We start from the raw sequence: 12,549 nt of genomic DNA, 5'->3' as shown, positions 1-12,549 counted from the left end.
CATTGCAGCACTGTACATTGCAGTAGCATGAAGTCAGATAAAGCAAAAAAAACAAAACAAAACATAATACAGTAATAGAAAAAACACTATACTGTAAACACAAAAAATCTTGACAATTGTGCATACGTGGGCTCATGGATCCCGCCGTCTGTTGGGGTCTGGCCACAGGACCTCATCGACATCGCAAGCAATGTCTTCTCCTGCTAGGCACCGGGGAAAATATCCCCTTGCATGTCGAAACCATCCATGGATTGCTGTCACCTGAATGTCGCCGCAGGCCTGTTCCATTGCCTGCAGAAGAGGCATGCGGGCATGTGGTTGGCGGTCATATACACGCCATCTCCAAGCTGAAAAAAAATCCTCTATAGGGTTTAAAAATGGTGAGTAAGGGGGCAAGTATACCACTTCAAGTTGATTGTGGTTGGAGAACCAGGCCTGGACCAGAGCAGCCCGATGGAAACTGACATTATCCCATATCACCACAAACCTGGGCTGATCTGGTCTGTTCTGTACAACTATATTATGGAGAGCATCTAGAAATGTGAGTATATGTTGGCTATTGTATGGACCTAGTTTTGCATGATGATGCAGAAGCCCTCGAAGGCTTATGGCGGCACACAATGTGATATTTCCCCCGCGCTGCCCTGGGACGTGCACAATTGCCCTTTGGCCAATTACATTACCACCCCGTCGTCTTGTTTTGCACAGGTCGAATCCAGCTTCATCAATAAAAATGAATTCATGAGGCTGTGCAGCTCCATCCATGGCCAAGATTCTCTGTAAAAAAAAAAAAAAAGAACATATTACCGTACTACAGTGCTACACATACAGAACCCTCACCCCATCACACAGGTACCTGTGTAGCTCTCAGAATGGATCCATGTGGTACTGATATGGTACATATTCAGCTGCTACTGGATTTCACCAATACTGTATTGTAAATGTAAAGGACAGTTACACTTACCTGTACATATTCAGCTCGAAGTCCTTTGACCCTGTCACTGTTCCTCTCAAATGGGACTCTGTAGAGCTGCTTCATGGTGATGCTGTGTTTTCCCAAGATGCGTCTGATGGTGGTGATGCTCACATGGTTTATGTTGTTGAACACTTGCCTGTCTGCAAGTATTGTCTTTCGTAGCAGGTGGAGACGGATGGCATTGTCTGCCCTCACTAGGTCCACAACGGCAAGTTCCTGCTGTTGTGTGAACAGGCATTGGTGTCCTCCCCCAGAAGGTCTTCGAGTCATTCTAGAGACATACAACCACATATTGTCATCGGTTTGCTTATTTTTCTTACAGTACTTTACTGTATATACTGTATCATCCACTGTACAACACTGTACTTCAATATAAGTAATCATGGTATGTTTCACAAAAACTACCACTTTGGCTGCAAAAGGAGCATTAGCACCCTGCAATACCCTGTACACTTGATATGGTAATGTGATATACTGTAGAACAGTGCTATGAAAACCATCTGAGCAGAGTAGAAGGTAGAGAGGTGAAGACATACCTGTTTTCTAGTCGGAATGTTCTTATTACAGATGCCACTGTGAAGCGGCTTAGATGTGGGTGGACTCTCTGCCCAGCTTCCCTCATAGTCAGGCCATGGTTGATGACATGGTCCACCAAAGTTGCTCTTATATCATCAGAAATATGGGTCCGTGCATGGCCTCTTCGGCCTCCTCCTCCTCTTCCTCTTGCTCTCCCTCCATCCATGCTTGCAAAGTTCTTGAAATGGCTAAACTGAGGGCTTTTTGTAGTTGGCTAATTGGTGTTCAGTTTTGCAAGTAAGTGCCTTCAGGTGTGTATTTGAGTGGTTGCAATTACCCGATGTGTTTTGTATTTTGGATACATGTGTTTTCCAAATGGCACCCTGAAATTTCATTTTTGAACGAAGTGTCTTATGTATGAAATAGAGTGTAGTATGCAGGACCATGTGTGTTGCATAAAGGAGTAAGTGTGTTGCATAATTGCAACTAGAGTGCAAAGCAGCGCTTTTGTTTAAGGTATGGGTACATGTGTTTGGGGTATGGTAACAAAAGCTTCAAGTTGTGTTACTTTAGTCTAAGCATGGGTTTATAGTGTTCAAGCAACGGGCAAAAACTGTAAAACATTCCTGCAAAGTAAGCACAGATTCTTCTGACCATATAACAACAGTCCAGCGGAGGAAGTGGGAGGGATTTATAAGTATTCTTCACCGATCCATAACAAAGGTCCAAGATTTTATCCCGTCTGGTAGGACAGGACACATACTGATAAAAATTTCCCAAAGCCAGTGTGAAGGTGTTTCTTGAGGAAAGAATGGTGGAGTCTCCCTCTGCTGGTGTCTCCATGCTCCCACAAATTGCTCCTTTGTAACACTGATTGTACCAGACTGTTCATTGGGCCACCCTTTAGCCTTAAAGCGCCTGTACCCCCTACGACAACTGAGGAAGTTCAGGGTCTCGCCAGTCGTCTATACAGGTGCTGTGGAGAGCATCCTCACACAGGACATCTCATCCTGGTTTGGGAACAGCTGTGTTAAGGACCAAAAAGCTCTTCAGAGAGTGATGCGCACAGCAGAGCGCTGCTGCAGGACTGCTCCCCCCCTTCAGGACATCTACACCAGGAGTTGCTGGACCAGAGCAGCTCAGATACTGAGGGACCCGTCCCATCCTGGCAACAAACTGCTCAAACTTCTGCAGTCAGGCAGAAGGTTCTGCACCATCCAGGCAAGGAGAGAGAAACTGAAGAGAAGCTTCTATCCCCAAGCTACCCGGGCCCTAAACCATAACACACACGCGCGCACACACACACACACACACACACACACACACACACACACACACACACACACACACACACACACGTGACTGAGACAGGACTCTCTTCTAGACACTTTAACAACAATGTACATTTCAGATTTTTAATTTAAAAATTTCAGATTGTCTATTTTATTTAATTCATTTAATGTACACAATTCACCCACTTGCTGCACATAGTGCTCCCCATGTATATATTCACTTAATGTATATAATGTTCTTCTCTCCCCTTTTGCACAGTCGAGGAGCGTGTCAGGATACATTTCACTGCGCGTTGTACTTGTATAACTACGCATGTGACTGTTCAATCTTGAAAACAGAAAGAATCCAAGCATACGTATCAAACAAGTGAAAAAAACAACTAAGAGAGAGCTGTGTGAACAGACAAAAATCACACAATTCAATACATGATACACTTTAGGTAAAGCAATAGTAAAAGTTTCTCTACTGGTTAAAATTTTATTTGTGAAGAAATTCATGAAGTCATTACTAGTTAGCGTTAAAGGGATGGTTGGCTCAACAGAGCTCTGACTGTCAGCCTGGCTACAGTGCTGAAGAGAAACCTGGGGTTGTTCTTATTTTCTTCAATCTGTGATGAATAGTAAGATGTTCTGGCTTTACGGAGGCTACAGTTTTCTCTAAATTAGTCTAAATTAGTGAGACACTATTTAGTCTCCATCTAATGAGCTTATAGAAGGACATGTAGTGTGTCTGCGATCTGTTCCCCACTGCTTTGCAGTCCAGAAAAGACAAAACAGGGTTTTCATGAAAACTGTTAAATGTTCAGTTTCTATGCCAGATGTCAAAAAAAGATCTAGACTCTAGAGTCTCATTACTGTGGTGGGTGGGCTCTTTTACATTTTGAAAGAAGCCAATTGAGTCTAATAACAGATTACATGTCTTTCTGCTTCCTGTTCCCAACACTGGACAGTCATGTTTTGGGTGGTTTAATAAAACTGACCAAATTCAAATTGGGATGGATGCCATCTTTCCTAACAAAACTGCGTTTTCCCCAGAAGTTTCCTAATTATCTAGAAATTATTTTTTGGACACCACTCAGACAGCCAGCAGTTTAAGGAGAACATGCGGCTAAACATGTCACTCCTGGTCTGATTGGGGAGGGGACCAGAGAAAACTACAGAGTTCCACATTGTTTTGGCAAAGTTACACACCGATTCAATATTGATTTTAGTGACCTCCGACTGACGTAACCGGGTGTCATTACTGCCGACGTGAATTATGATTTTACTGAATTTACGTTTACCCTTAGCCAGCAGTTTTAAATTTCCCTCAGTGTCGCCTGCTCTGGCCCCTGGAAGACAGTTGACTATGGTTGCCGGTGTCTCTAGTGTCTTGATGCATGCTCAGTCATCAACATTTTGGGACTTGTGTCAGAACAGATGTGCCGATTACCAGAGTTTGTTCCTCAGCCGGTGTGTCGCTGAGTGGGGATTACACACACGAACAGGCTGGTGGTGTGCCAGGGGCTTCTGTTTAGGACTGTGCTTCCTCCTCAGCCTGTTTTACTGGCTGCTCGGGACAATCTGCAGGGGGAGAGGTAACAGGGGAGCTAGTGAATCCCTAACGACACAGTGAGTGAATACTGTAAACACAATCAGCAGGTGAATCACCAGATAGTGTGCTTTGGTTAAAGAATGTGAAGATCACACTATGAAATAAGATGTTATCTATGAGTTTTTAATTAAATTGGCTACACAAAAACACAACTGTGTGTGTGTGTGTGTGTGTAACAGGAACAGGAAATGATACTCTACCACAGAGGGAGCCATCACCACACAAAGAAGGGGTGCTCTGTCTCACACTTCATTTCATAACAGGTGATTCGTTTCTCACTCCTTATTGCATCTTTATTAAAGAGTGTGATGGTGTATTTTAGCAAACAGAAGAGAGCAGACTGTTTTTCCTCCCAAGGCCTTCTGAGAGGTTTTTATTTCCAAACATGGCCACTTACCTCTGAGCTTTGCTTCAGGTGTCAGGTCCGCCTGCACCACTCACTCTCACTGAACGTGGAAACACCAGCTTCAAATATTTGTTGACTGTGAATAGAACGAGCTACAAAAAGTACAGTGGCTTGCAAAAGTATTCGGCCCCCTTGAACTTTTCCACATTTTGTCACATTACAGCCACAAACATGAATCAATTTCATTGGAATTCCACGTGAAAGACCAATACAAAGTGGTGTACACGTGAGAAGTGGAACGAAAATCAGACATGATTCCAAACATTTTTTACAAATAAATAACTGCAACTCCAGCTCAGTCAGATTAGATGGACAGCGTTTGTGAACAGCAGTTTTCAGATCTTGCCACAGATTCTGGATTGGATTTAGATCTGGACTTTGACTGGGCCATTCTAACACATGGATATGTTTTGTTTTAAACCATTCCATTGTTGCCCTGGCTTTATGTTTAGGGTCGTTGTCCTGCTGGAAGGTGAACCTCCGCCCCAGTCTCAAGTCTTTTGCAGACTCCAAGAGGTTTTCTTCCAAGATTGCCCTGTATTTGGCTCCATCCATCTTCCCACCAACTCTGACCAGCTTCCCTGTCCCTGCTGAAGAGAAGCACCCCCAGAGCATGATGCTGCCACCACCATATTTGACAGTGGGGATGGTGTGTTCAGAGTGATGTGCAGTGTTAGTTTTCCGCCACACATAGCGTTTTGCATTTTGGCCAAAATGTTCCATTTTGGTCTCATCTGACCAGAGCACCTTCTTCCACATGTTTGCTGTGTCCCCCACATGGCTTGTGGCAAACTGCAAACGGGACTTCTTATGGTTTTCTGTTAACAATGGCTTTCTTCTTGCCACTCTTCCATAAAGGCCAACTTTGTGCAGTGCACGACTAATAGTTGTCCTATGGACAGATTCCCCCACCTGAGCTGTAGATCTCTGCAGCTCGTCCAGAGTCACCATGGGCCTCTTGGCTGCATTTCTGATCGGCGCTCTCCTTGTTCGGCCTGTGAGTTTAGGTGGACGGCCTTGTCTTGGTAGGTTTACAGTTGTGCCATACTCCTTCCATTTCTGAATGATGGCTTGAACAGTGCTCCGTGGGATGTTCAAGGCTTGGGAAATCTTTTTGTAGCCTAAGCCTGCTTTAAATTTCTCAATAAGTTGATCCCTGACCTGTCTGGTGTGTTCTTTGGACTTCATGGTGTTGTTGCTCCCAATATTCTCTTAGACAACCTCTGAGGCCATCACAGAGCAGCTGTATTTGTACTGACATTAGATTACACACAGGTGCACTCTATTTAGTCATTAGCACTCATCAGGCAACGTCTATGGGCAACTGACTGCACTCAGACCAAAGGGGGCTGAATAATTACGCACACCCCACTTTGCAGTTATTTACTTGTAAAAAATGTTTGGAATCATGTATGATTTTCGTTCCACTTCTCACGTGTACACCACTTTGTATTGGTCTTTCACGTGGAATTCCAATAACATTGATTCATGTTTGTGGCTGTAATGTGACAAAATGTGGAAAAGTTCAAGGGGGCCGAATACTTTTGCAAGCCACTGTATGAAGCTCCAGTCTTGTAGAACATATTAAAACCTTCAATCAAACAAACTTGTTTCCATTGTTTCATTACCTGCATAACGTACACACCCCTCCTGAAAAAGAGATGTCAGTGTCAGAGACAATGAAGAGGATCATAGAGGATAAAGGGATTGGTCGGTTGTACTGAGTATTGAGGAGCAAAGTTATTTAGGATGTGATTGAAGTGATACTAACACAGGCATATGAGAACGTTCACTGACTGTACCGCTGCAGCACAGTAATGTATTTCTAAAACATTTGATCTTAGTGCCAAATGATTGTAAAGTGTTTAAAGTTGGATAACATATTTCTGAAAACCTGTAAAGATTTGATCATTATTTCTAGAAGGCAGCCTGTTAATTAATTTCAGGATATTTTCCTTTTGCTTAAACAGGATCTGCATGACACTGTGACACCTGCAGCATATTAACCTCCACAAACTGTTTTTATCTCACAAACAGAGCAGCAGTCTGCAGGAAAACCACCCCAGGTAATGTTAGATCTCTGTGATCTGTTCTACTGTTGAGCTGAATGTTTTTTATTTTTATCCTCACACCTGATGCAACATAGTGTCAGCACAGCCCAGTTCTAGAGCAGCCTAACAGCTGCACTGCTGAACATGGTTACATAATGCAGGATTCTGCTGCAACAAGCACGATGCATGAAAAGTGGTGACGCAAACAAAATCCCTGAAATGTGATACAGACATGCTTTTCTTCATGATGCAATCTATTCAGTCTGCACCATGAAGAAAAGTGCATGCTGATGATGAATCAAGCATTCATCATCATCTTCATCACAGGAAACACAGAGTGTGTACATTCACTGAGAGCCACAGCTGCTACAGGCTTGTAGAACTGTCAGTTCAACAGAAACAACAAACCTGACTATCAGGTAGGAAAACCATTCAAACAGCTCTCCAACCCCCCATAGAAGCCAACGACGTCCAAACCCACAGCCCGGCTGTGATTTTACCACACGGCAGTCTTGCAGAAGTCAGTGACAGAAAATATTTACAGAGCACTGATTTAAAATAATCCTCTTCTATATATCTTCCCAAACTTTATGACAATTTTAAAATGAAGGAATTTTGCTTGTTCAGATGGGCAACATTTGCATCACATTGTATCTGTTGTGACCTTGAATAGGCTTCCTTCTACAGACAGCCAGTATAGGGCTCAGTACAACTCTGACATCAGAGTGTGAGCCGCATTAAGACATACATGCACCCCACAGTCTATGCCTGTTATGACTCTATACTGGAGATGGATTCCAAAGATGAATAACTTTTACTACAGAGGTGATTTAGAGAGCCTGCTCTAACCTGGTCGGCTTTAAAACCTGAGAAGATGGGACTGCCACCTTCTGGTGACTCTCTTGGATTCTCCCAGATTATATTACACCAAAAGCATCTTGATAAGAAGAGAATTTTGTACCATCAAAGGCACATTAACCTCCTTTTGTACATGATATGCAGGTAGAATTATGTGTTCTAACCCATACTATATATGATATATAAGAAAACCTTACAGTGGTCATTCATGAAGTTTGAACCACATCTCCTGTTCTCTATAAATGTGTCTATTATTATATTAATATAATAATAATTTGTTTCCCCAGAGGGAAGGGACCCTGAATAAGATAACTTTATGCATCAAGCAAAAATTTAATTATCTGCAACATTCTCTGACTGGAAGAAATTTGTTTAACATTTAAAGTCAAAGGAGTTTGCAAAGAAAAGCGTCTGGACTTCTTAAAGTTGCTTGAAGACGTTTCACCTCTCATCCGAGAAGCTTCTTCAGTTCTAAGGTCAAATGGCCGAGAGTCCCAGATTTAAACCCAGTGGGAGTGTCCCCCCAAAGAGGGACAAAGGACCCCCTGGTGATCCGCTTTCACACCTTGGCTCATGTGATTAGAGGATCACCAGGGGGTCCTTTGTCCCTCTTTGGGGGGATACTCCCACGGGGTTTAAATCTGGGACTCTCGGCCATTTGACCTTAGAACTGAAGAAGCTTCTCGGATGTTTTTGTCACTTTTTATCAAACTCAAAGTAAGGTCAGTACTTCCACGCTTTAAACACTGCATGCTCATACTCTCTCCCGCACTCGATATATTGTCCATTGTTGATCTGCACACAGCTGTTGTCATGAACGTCGCACTCGCTTACGTCACTGTCATGAGACACTCTCGCAAAAAAATCACGGTTTTAGTAACACAGTAACGCAGCGTTCCTACGGGAACGTAACGGTAATCTAATTACCGTTTTTGCAATAGTAATCCCTTACTTTACTCGTTACTTGAAAAAAGTAATCGGATTACAGTAACGCATTACAAGTAACGCGTTACTGCCCATCTCTGCATGCTACAGCTCACGGTTAGGTCCACACACAGAGAAAGTAATGTTCAAAATGAGATAAATATACAGTCAGGTCCATAAATATTGGGACATCGACACAATTCTAACATTTTTGGCTCTATACACAACCACAATGGATTCCAAATGAAACGAACAAGACATGCTTTAACTGCAGACTGTCAGCTTTTATTTGAGGGTATTTACATCCAAATCAGGTGAACAGTATAGGAATTATGACAGTTTGTATATGTGCCTCCCACTTCTTAAGGGACCAAAAGTAATGGGACAATTGGCTTCTCAGCTGTTCCATGGCCAGGTGTGTGTTATTCCCTCATTACCCCAATTACAATGAACAAATAAAAGGTCCAGAGTTCATTTCAAGTGTGCTGTTTGCTTTTTGAACCTGTTGCTGTCAACTGCCAGGATGAGATCCAAAGAGCTGTCACTACCAGTGAAGCAAGCCATCATTAGGCTGAAAAAACAAAACAAACCCATCAGAGAGATTGCAAAAACATCAGGCGTGGCCAAAACAACTGTTTAGAACATTCCCAAAAAGAAGGAACGCACTGGTGAGCTCAGCAACACCAAAAAACTAGGAAGACCACAGAACACAACTGTGGTGGATGACCAAAGAATCCTTTCCCTGGTGAAGAAAACACCCTTCACAACAGTTGGCCAGATCAAGAACACTCTCTAGGAGGCAGGTGTATGTGCGTCAGAGTCAACAATCAAGAGAAGACTCCACCAGTGTGAATACAGAGGGTTCACCACAAGATGTAAACCTTTGGTGAGCCCCAAAAACAGGCAGGCCAGATTAGAGTTTGCCAAACGACATCTGAAAAAGCCGTCGCAGTTCTGGAACAACATCCTATGGACAGATGAGACCAACATCAACTTGTACCAGAGTGATGGGAAGAGAAGAGTATGGAGAAGGAAAGGAACTGCTCATGATCCTAAGCATACCACCTCATCAGTGAAGCATTGTGGTGGAAGTGTCATGGCGTGGGCATGTATGGCTGCCAGTGGAACTTGTTCTCTTGTATTTATTGATGATGTGACTGCTGACAAAAGCAGCACAATGAATTCTGAAGTGTTTCGGGCAATATTATCTGCTCATATTCAGACAAATGCTTCAAAACTCATTGGACGGCGCTTCACAGTGCAGGTGGACAACAACCCAAAGCATACTGCAAAAGCAACCAAAGAGTTTTTGAAGGGAAAGAAGTGGACTGTTTTGCAATGGCCAAGTCAATCACCTGACCTGAATCCGATTGAGCATGTATTTCACTTGCTGAAGACAAAACTGAAGGGAAAATACCCCAAGAACAAGCAGGAACTGAAGACTGCTGCAGTAGAGGCCTGGCAGAGCATCACTAGGGATGAAACCCAGCGTCTGGTGATGTCTATGTGTTCCAGACTTCAGGCTGTGATTGACTGTAAAGGATTTGCAACCAAGTATTAAAAAATGAATGTTTGATTTATGGTTCTTATTCTGTCCCATTACTTTTGGTCCCTCAAGAAGTGGGAGGCACATTTGCAAACTGTTGTAATTCCTACACCGTTCACCTGATTTGGATGTAAATACCCTCAAATAAAAGCTGACACTCTGCAGTTAAAGCATGTCTTGTTCGTTTCATTTGGAATCCATTGTGGTGGTGTATAGAGCCAAAAATGTTAGAATTGTGTCGATGTCCCAATATTTATGGACCTGACTGTAATAAATAACTGAAAAAGAAGATAGAGAAGAAGATACTAAGGCCAGAAAGGACTATTTAGCCCCTCCTGGATGTCAGCTCACGAGGTTTGTGGACTTTAAATGTTTTATTTTCTGTGATTAATGACTTTTTGACCAGAATAAACCCTGTTTAATAACTTTACATCATGCCTACGTCAATCTTTGAGGGTGCTACAGGCCAGAATTGACAATCAAGCAATGGCACTGGATTTGATGCTGACATCAAGTGAACTCTGGGAAGTCCTGAAAAGTATGCCCAATAATAAGGATACAGGTCCAGATGGATCCAGCAGAACTCTCTAAAGAATTCTGGACAATTTTGGCACCAGTAGAATGTTGTAGGAAATCAAGGAAAATGGCAGACTACCACCAAATATGAATTCTGCCAACATTAGACCCTGTATTTCCCATGAGCTATCGTCCAATATCCCTTATTAATGTTGACCTTGAAATATCCTGCAATGCTCTCTCAAAGAGACTAGAGAAAATAACCCCCCTTTTAATTCATCCTGACCAAACTGGTTTCATCAAAGGTAGGCACTCATCAACAAACACACGTAAATTACTTAATTTGATAGACTACTCATACAGTAAAAACATTGAAACCACAATATTGTCTCTAGACGCAGAAAAAGCGTTTGACAGAGTTAACTGGAAATTTTTATTTGCAACTTTACACAAATTTGGTTTTGGAAACTCTTTCATAAACTGGCTAAAAGTATTCTTTAACTCCCCGACAGCTTGTGTCAGAACAAATAACCAAACATCTTCCAGCTTCTGTCTCCTGAGGGGCACCAGGCAGGGATGCCCACTCTCCCCTTCATTGTTTGCATTTTTTATTGAACCACTAGCAGCAGCAATTAGACAGAATACAGTAATTAAGGGCATAAAATGGGCATAAAATGCAAGAAAGTACAACATAAAATCAGTCTTTATGCGGATGATGTGTTGCTTTGTCTCCAAAACTCACAAACCTCTCTCTGGGGTAATTGCATTAATAAACTGTTTTTCAAGAGTTGTTCAGATTATTCGATAAACTGGTTAAAATCTACAGTTCTTCCAATTATTCCTCTGTCCATAATTCTTCGTTTGCCTCACTACAATCTGGAAATATTAAATATTTAGGTATTAATATCTCTCCTAAGCTTGCAGTATTAACTAAATTAAACCACATTCCAGTTCTAAAGAAAGTAGAAGGCGATCTGGCTAGATGGAAATCTCCACCCACTCCTTTCCTGATGGGTGCCCAAAGTGCCATTTTGTTGAGCCAATTTTTTTTATTTAAAAAAAATAAATAAATAAAATGTGTGCATGCGGAGTCCTGTCTGTGCCCCTCAACAATAATATTTAACTATTAACAGTTTTGCTAAATAAAAGGATCTGGCTTGCATCAGTCACATGATGACCATTAACCAATGATCGCCCTTGACGGCAAAGCGCGCTGGTTAAGAGCCGGGAACGAGCTCACAAAGAGCACGTGCATTTTTTCTGCCTGGGCGGTCTGGAGTTGTAGGAGAAACACAAATTAACTCCGAGACGCAGACTTATGTGACAAAACCAGTAAGTAGGTGTACAGCGTACACTGTAGTCTATAGCACACAGGAGTATTAGCTTATCATGGACACGCTGGTAAGTTGTCTTGTGGCAACTGACAAATTGAAACAAATGAGCGTGCTGTGTGTGCAACAGCGCGACATCATTACCTGTCCTTTTATTAACTGTACGAGTAGTGCTGGTCATAGCTGCTGGCTAACTGGGTAAGGCTGTCATGGGTCTGTAGCTCTGTCACCGTTTTAGGGAACATATTTAGTTTTAAAGTAAGTTACAGGGCTTTTCCTGCCTTTCTGGAGGGATTATATTTCACTCAAAACGATCTAATATGCATATCCACAAAATTATGGATTATTATAATTATAATATTTAAAAAACACGCTGTATTTTAAAGAACATACATTAAGAAACAGATTATTTTAGATTTATATTTCAAATATGACAAAATGCTGATTTTACAGCAGTAAAATTATTGTATCTCTACAGTTTAAACATTTAATAAGCTTTCTCCCTGCACAGAGTGGATAGTGAAACAAATGGAATCATC

The sequence above is a fragment of the Pelmatolapia mariae genome, linkage group LG9, assembly GCF_036321145.2.
Source record: "Pelmatolapia mariae isolate MD_Pm_ZW linkage group LG9, Pm_UMD_F_2, whole genome shotgun sequence".
Classification (NCBI taxonomy): Eukaryota; Metazoa; Chordata; class Actinopteri; order Cichliformes; family Cichlidae; genus Pelmatolapia; species Pelmatolapia mariae.
This window is presented reverse-complemented; position numbering follows the sequence as displayed.